This window comes from Pelmatolapia mariae, linkage group LG16_19 (genome assembly GCF_036321145.2).
Source record: "Pelmatolapia mariae isolate MD_Pm_ZW linkage group LG16_19, Pm_UMD_F_2, whole genome shotgun sequence".
NCBI classification, from domain to species: domain Eukaryota; kingdom Metazoa; phylum Chordata; class Actinopteri; order Cichliformes; family Cichlidae; genus Pelmatolapia; species Pelmatolapia mariae.
This window is the reverse complement of record NC_086241.1, coordinates 1,582,728-1,590,000: the sequence shown is the minus strand read 5'-3', so window position 1 is coordinate 1,590,000 and position 7,273 is coordinate 1,582,728.

Genomic DNA, 7,273 nt, shown 5'->3' with positions numbered 1-7,273 from the left:
TAAATCTTTGGAACAAAAAAGTATCACTGTTTGGCTTTTATTCATTTTATTTTACATTGAAAATGCTGTTTTTCACTGGCTGACATCCAGGAAAAACACTGATTCAAATGACTGTTCAATACAGACAAAGCTGCTACTAAGTGTCCCATCACTACTTCTGTTTCTGTAACATGCTGTCAGTTTATTCATATAAGAAAAATTAAACTGAACGGAATTGACTGCAGCAAAATGTCAGAAATGAAAGATAATGTGATCACATCTTTTCTCTTTTCCTGTTTTATAATAATTACATTATTACTTTGTGAGGCGTCTTAATACGCACTGTGTGCCTCCATCTTAATGGCAAAAATGGTAATATGTATGTGTTACTTACAAAGGACCTTAGCTGGAGCCATTAGCCATAGCAATGCCTTTGAAAAGGGCTTATTTCTCTCTATAGACCTCCTTTTAGATGTGCTGAATTAGAGGAGGAGGAGGTGGGTTATGTAGCAGAACAATTGTTCCCCACCTCTGCAATATAGTCTGAGAGGGAAATGAAAGAGGTGGACTGGAACAGAGGTATTTGTTCTGATACAGGCAGATATGCATGGTGGGAGGAAGCGTGCATTGAGTGGACACATCTAACCTATTGGTCACAGACTGACCGCTTCCATGGACCGCTGTGTGTGATGAATATATACTAACAAACAAAGTGTACTCCTCTCTGCAAATGTATTCATGCAAGCAGGAAACAAACGATAATTTAAGATTCCAGAAGCAGCTCAGGGCTCGCTGTGTTTATCTCTGTCTGCCTGTCTGTGGCCTCATCCCGATTCTTCTAAGGTGGCCTGAAGGAGGAGAGCATTTTAAGCATGTGAGTGATAATGACCAGCAGCCTGCCTCTCTGTGCAATAACTGGCAAGTCCTAGCTCTGTGCGGCTGTAGCAATAATCACCCTATTGGGTTAAGTCCACTTCATGTCAGTCGCACAAGGCCTTGCCAACTTACAGGAGGCAAAATCCTGCTGTCGTAGCAGATGTTGAGGAAATGATATGCTAGTTTCTTTTTTTCATGGGGACTGTGATATTTGAGCCTCACAGCATGGCAGAGTGTGCCAGAGCTTCTGACCTGTTCTGCTGTGCGAGGAATACGAGGTGACTGTGAGAGGAAGTTCACCTCAGCTTTGTGAACTGGCTGCACAAATGCCAGATAATTGTGATTCCTGCTCTTGGCTCCTCAGATTTATATCACTCAGTGCACGTCTCTGTCTCTGGAGTTGTGGGCTTAAGTGAATAGGGGAAACTCTGTATTCTGCCTCTGATCTTTGTGGATCTGTCAATGCCAATATAACCATTTTTATTTGAAAGCGCGGTGAGTTTAGAATTCTCTTTTGTTCCAGGTTGTTCATTTTGTAGCCTCCTGGATGTAGCTGTCATTGCTACAAGCTTAAAAGTGGTTTTCCTTTAATAAACTGGCTGCGGAAAGAACCGAGGAAATCAAAAACACCTAAAGAAGACAGCGAGAACCTTTTCGTCTACCACAGACATGTTTAGCATTATCTCACAGTCACATCTGCTTTTCATCTGATAGCCAGTGGAGAAAAGCTGATGCAGTATCATGCATTATACCAGACCACCACTGGTTTGGATAATCTTGGCTGCTGTCAAGACTGTCTTTGATTATGACTTCACACAGCTGCGAGAGAATTTGGCTGTGGTTGTGCTTTATCGTTGTTTTATTATGGCTCTAAAATATCTGTTTGCTATGGAAGTGACACTCGCTCACTGGCTTTGCATCATTGAAGTTATGCATGTAGGTAACACACCTGGTAGACGAGTCTCACAGGCTCAAACTGTAAGCTTCTGCAGCTGGACATATCCAGTCCACCACAGACCGAGCCATAGCAGCAGGAGATGTCCAAACAATGACTGGATATCCAGTCACCGCTTCACCAGTCACAGCAGGCAGAGCAGCTGCAGCTGTGCTCACACTCTGCAGTTGGATAATGTCAGAGATCAGCCCTTTAAAATGCATAACGAGGACTAAATGCATCACGTAAAGTGTCACATCATCTCTCACTCTGCTAGACGCCGCAGTTTCACTTTACTTGCAGTGTGTTAGAACAGCAATGAACCAGCAGGACTGCAAAGCATACAGCAGGAAACACAAATGTTTGTGGTGACGTGAACCATAAAACTGCTTTTGCTCTGTCAAAGGTTTAGTGTAAAAGTGTAACACACACAATATATGACCAAATGCATGATCACATATTAGTGTCAGGGGGCTGGGTCTGTGAGCCAGCATTTTGAGCTTATTTGGTATTTTTTGACTTCTTATGTTGGAGTAATGTTACCTTCTTTTGTTACTGAGTTGAGTTTTAGTCTGGTTCAGGGTTTGCCAACCACTGTGCCGTGGCAGAAATGATCAGGTGTGCTGTGGAAGATTATCTGGTTTCACCTGATTGGTACTCGTTGGACAGATTGGACAGAACAATTACATTCTCTTGCACTAGAGGGCAGTACAACTTCTTGCTCCAATTAAATATATTGCTAACTGCCAGTAAAACAGAAGAAGATGAAGAAGAAATTATATAGTCATGCTGTGAGTGAGACAGCGCGAAAGAGCAATAGGTAAATTTTTTTTTTTTTAAGTAGTCAGTCTGACCTGGGATCTGGAGAAAACTCGGACCCAGATGAAGGCCCGAGCATGAGTAGTGGTCAGAAGAAAGCAAAAATGGTATGCTGGGGAAACACCGAGCCAATTCCACTATACCTGGTGCGCAGGGAAAAATGATCAATATGCTTTTTGTGACATTTTTGTTTGCCGTGTGATTTTTCTAATGTGAAATATGTGCTGAGGCTCCAAAAGGCTGGGAAACACTGGTCTAATCTATGTCTCCTCATTTATGAGTCTTTTCCTGTTTGTCATGTAGGTTCCACTTGTGTCTCTCTCCCTCTCTCTGTCTCCCAGTTCTTCTCTCTCCATGTTTCCTGTTTTATTTTGAAAGTCTTGTTTTCATGTTAATTGTGTTTAGTTTTGCTTCCCTGTGGCTTCATGTTCATTTGTGTCAGCTGTGTTTCCCAGGTGTTTCCACTTCCCTCATCACCCTCCTGTGTATTTCAGTCCTCTGTTTGTGTGTTTGTGTGTTTGCATCACATCAAGTCTCAGGGTTCAGGTTCATATTCACATCATAGTCTTCATGGTTAGTTTTAGTTGGTCCCAGTTTAGATTTTAGTCTAGTTTGGCCTCCTTTGTTTTTGTTTTTTGCGTACAGCCTCAATCAGCGGCTCGCTTTTTGTTACGCTTTAGTTTTCACTCCTGTGTCTGCTTTTGGGTCCACACCTCAAACACACCTGCCCACCCAGCTGTGACAAATCCTTCAGTGATGTTATGTAAAAGTACGTTGGGATCAACATAAAGTATATTAATAGATATAGTAAGTTAGAGCATGTTAGAGATTTGTGACAGTATTTTGGATATACGCAATAAGAAACACTCAAATTGGTTTTATAATGAGTTCTTGAGTTATATTAAATTAATTTTATTTTTAAAAGACGTCACCCTGCATTGTAATCAAGCCCACTGTTGCACTGCATCTCCAGTGCAAGAACGATTTACTTTTGTCATTAGTTATAGACTGTTTTAATGACTTATGACAATAATTTCAAACATATCAAAATGACCATTAGTCCCGTCAATGGGACAGACCAAAACAGAGCAGAGTTAAAAACACACTGACAAACTGTCATATTTATCTAATTAAAACATGACACTGACCTTTCATTTGTTCAGACTCTCAGATACTGAGCTTCACCTAAACTACGCCCTCGCTTCGTTGAAATGCTGATATGTTTGTTTTGACTTTTGCACAACTGAGAACTAGATTAGTCTTTACAAAGCTAACCTAGTCAAAGAGCATCACTCCACATGGTCAGTGTGTGCACTCATCATCAGACTGATTTTGTGGTGTTAAGAGGCTGAGTAACGGCCAGAACGTGACAAATACACATGATTAACTGATCATCAGCAAATGTGACCCCATCTATAACAGCACAGGTACTGGCAGGTGGTTGGTCTGAACTATTCAGGTGATTCTTAGTAAAATGTCACAGTTTTTCCAGGAGTGGGTGTCGAGCAAACTCATCTCAAGGTCAGACTGTAATGATCAGAGAAAAGCTCCATAAAGGTGCCATTAGAAAACACTGAACAGGTGCTTGTTTGGAAAGGATGCACGGAAAGCCTCTACCAGTACCACCACTGGTAATAACAAAACAATAACCTCAAACCATGTTCTGGACCGGATGCTGTAGATGGCCACTGCACAGCAACACATCAGGTAAACTCAGGTCTCACTAAAAGCTGCAGAAAAACAGTGATTGATATATTTAGCATGTTTCATCAGTCATTCTGATGGCACAAACAGGTTTATGACCGAAGAGACATTTTAGCCAGAAAACTAACATCTGTTGAAGGTCAAATGAGCATCTTCCCAGGAAGATGATTTTCTATTAGACTTTAACCTTTAATTACATTTAAATTTAACCTATAACTCTCTCGTTAATCATACTAAGAGCCGATTTACAGCTTCCACATCCATCCCTGTTAAAAGCTAACTCAATAATGACATCTACCCACTGCACAGGGAAAAGTAGGCTTACTGCAATTAATTTAGCAACTGTGACAACTAGGCCATATGGTAGCAAAGAGCCATCTGCATAAATGAAGTTTCATCATATAACACATAACTTTTGTTAATGCCTAAAGAGCAGAAGAGGAAAACATGAATGAACTCGTGTTTTGAGTTTTTTAAAAAGTATATTTCACAGGCAAATCTGTGACATTGCAACAGATTCAATTTCATTTAGCTTTATTTCTACAGCACCAAATCACAACAACAGTCGCCTCAAGGCACTTTTATATTAACAGATTTAATCACTACTAGCATAAATACACTTGTTTGTACACAGAGTTCAATTTTTCAATTCAATTCAGTTTTATTTACACAGCTCCAAATCACAAGAACAGTTGCTTTGTGGTTCTTTCTATCGAAAGGTAAACCTCTACAATAACACAAAGAAAACAAAACCCCAACAGTCGAATGACTGATGATTGAAAACAGGTCAACTTTGCATATTCTTCTTTTATGTTCTCAAATCCTTCCACCCTTATTCACTGTGAGAAAGCTGCATCAGTACAAAATAAAAATCAGATCAGATGATTCATTCTGGGCTGAACCAGGTCAGAAAGGGAAACTGTGACTCTCTTTAAACTGACTGAAGGACTGATGGTAACACAAGCAGTGGTGCTATAAACAAACCCATTAACATGAGCACTTCTTCATAATTCTGAAATGCGAGCTAATAATCAAGACTCTTGTATTTTGAAACAGCAGAGACGTTTTAATTTATAACCCTTTACAGAACTTGTAGATAAAGCCGTACCTTTATGTTCTGCAGATGACAGACGACTGATTCAAACAGCTGTGGAAGATGTAATTACGGTTCATTCACTTCTCTCATGTAATAATGTTTCAAATGAGTCGTCCGCTAAAGGCTTTTAGCACCTTTGTGCTGTGAAAATGGTCCCTGCTTCTTGGCCTTCTATTGAAAACGCTGTGACCGGTTAATGCACATCATCAGTCCTTCTACTTTATCACTGCGTGCGTTCATTTGTCAACAGAAAATTGCTCTGTCCATTTTCTACACTGCGCTCATGCTGTTGAACAGTGTAGCACAACCACCGGCTAGCTCAAGATTGAAACAGCCTCATCTGCACAGCATCAAAAGAAGAGCTGGCTGGTCAGACACAGGAAACAGAAAAGCCGTCAGATCCTGAATGGACACATTTTAGAAACGAGCTTTGCTGCAGTGGGTAAAAATAAACTTTGCAACATCACAGCTAAACTCTTTAGCATCTTACAACAAATTTACATTTCTGTTGCTGTGCTCCTGGGAGCAAAGTCATTCTTAACAAAAGAGCTCAAAGACAAAAGATTTTCAGCAAGTACCAGAATAGAAACCAACAAACTACAAGTTTCTGGGACAAAATGACTCAGCAACAGCCAAACTGTGATGTAGCTCCCATGGTGAGAACAAAACAGATGCAACAGTAACCGCCATAACTGTGAATACATTCAATAAAACTCGTGAGGTCACGTAACAGAGCTAAACACAGTTGTATCGGTGCATCAGCGCTCCTTTTCCTCACACTTACTAAATATAATAAGCACATTTTATCAGTGGAGATGGTCTCTGGGATTTTTATGCCTTTTAGCAGCCAAAGCTCAGCTGCTGTATGCACAAAGAGCACGCAGCACCCTCAGCTGAACACAACAGATTATGAGGCATGTTTGGCTGAAGAAAGCCTTTGGTTCAGGGTTATTTGCTTGAGGATGAGTATTGTACACGTCGCAGAGTCAAAGATTCATCAGGAGAATAGTGTAGTAAAATTCTTCAACACTGGATCACTTGGCTAATGAGTCTGGTGGGATTTCCAGCTGCCTTCGCTAAACCATACCATGTTTTTCTAAAACCATTAAGACTACGGCAGAACGTGGCCGTCAAAGCGTTTAAAAGCGAGAGAGGTGGTCCACCGAGAGAGAGTATTAAATCCATACTCGGCACTAGAAAAAACACAGTTGTATGAAAGTGGTCCAACTTTGCTGACATCTACTGGAGTGGTGCCCACAAGGTCAATCACTTCTCTGTGCTCCAGCTCTTTGTGTCGTGGCCCAGTGTACACTCCTTTTACACAGTCCAATTTGCATTTGTTCACAATCAAACACATCCACACTTACTGTCTTTGATCATCCTCTCACATGTACGCAGTCAAACTGAAGCAGAGAAACTGGAAGGATCTACGATGTACAAAGAACATGCCTTTCATTGATCATCTGCAACATTGAAACAAAAAGTAGTTTCCAGTGTTAAAAGCTTCATGCAAGATTCATGTTCATAAAAACATATAGGCTGTGTCTCAATTCAGGGGCCGCATCCTTCGGAGGCTGCATTTGTAGGCTGATTACGTCGCAGTGATGCAACGAAGGCTGTCCAAATTCGTAGACTCCAGCCGACAAAAGCGTCCTCCTTTTCCCCAGATTTGAAGGATGGGTCGGGTGTGTCCTTCGTGGCCCACCATATCCCAGAATTCATAGCACGGCTCAGCCAGTTCCAGTTTTCAACAATGGCAGCAGCTACATAGTTTTAATATTACTCTTTCTGGATCACCAAATACATTTTTAAGTTATTTTCAGGTGACAATGTAGCTGTGTAAACTTCAAATATCTGCTCGAGTT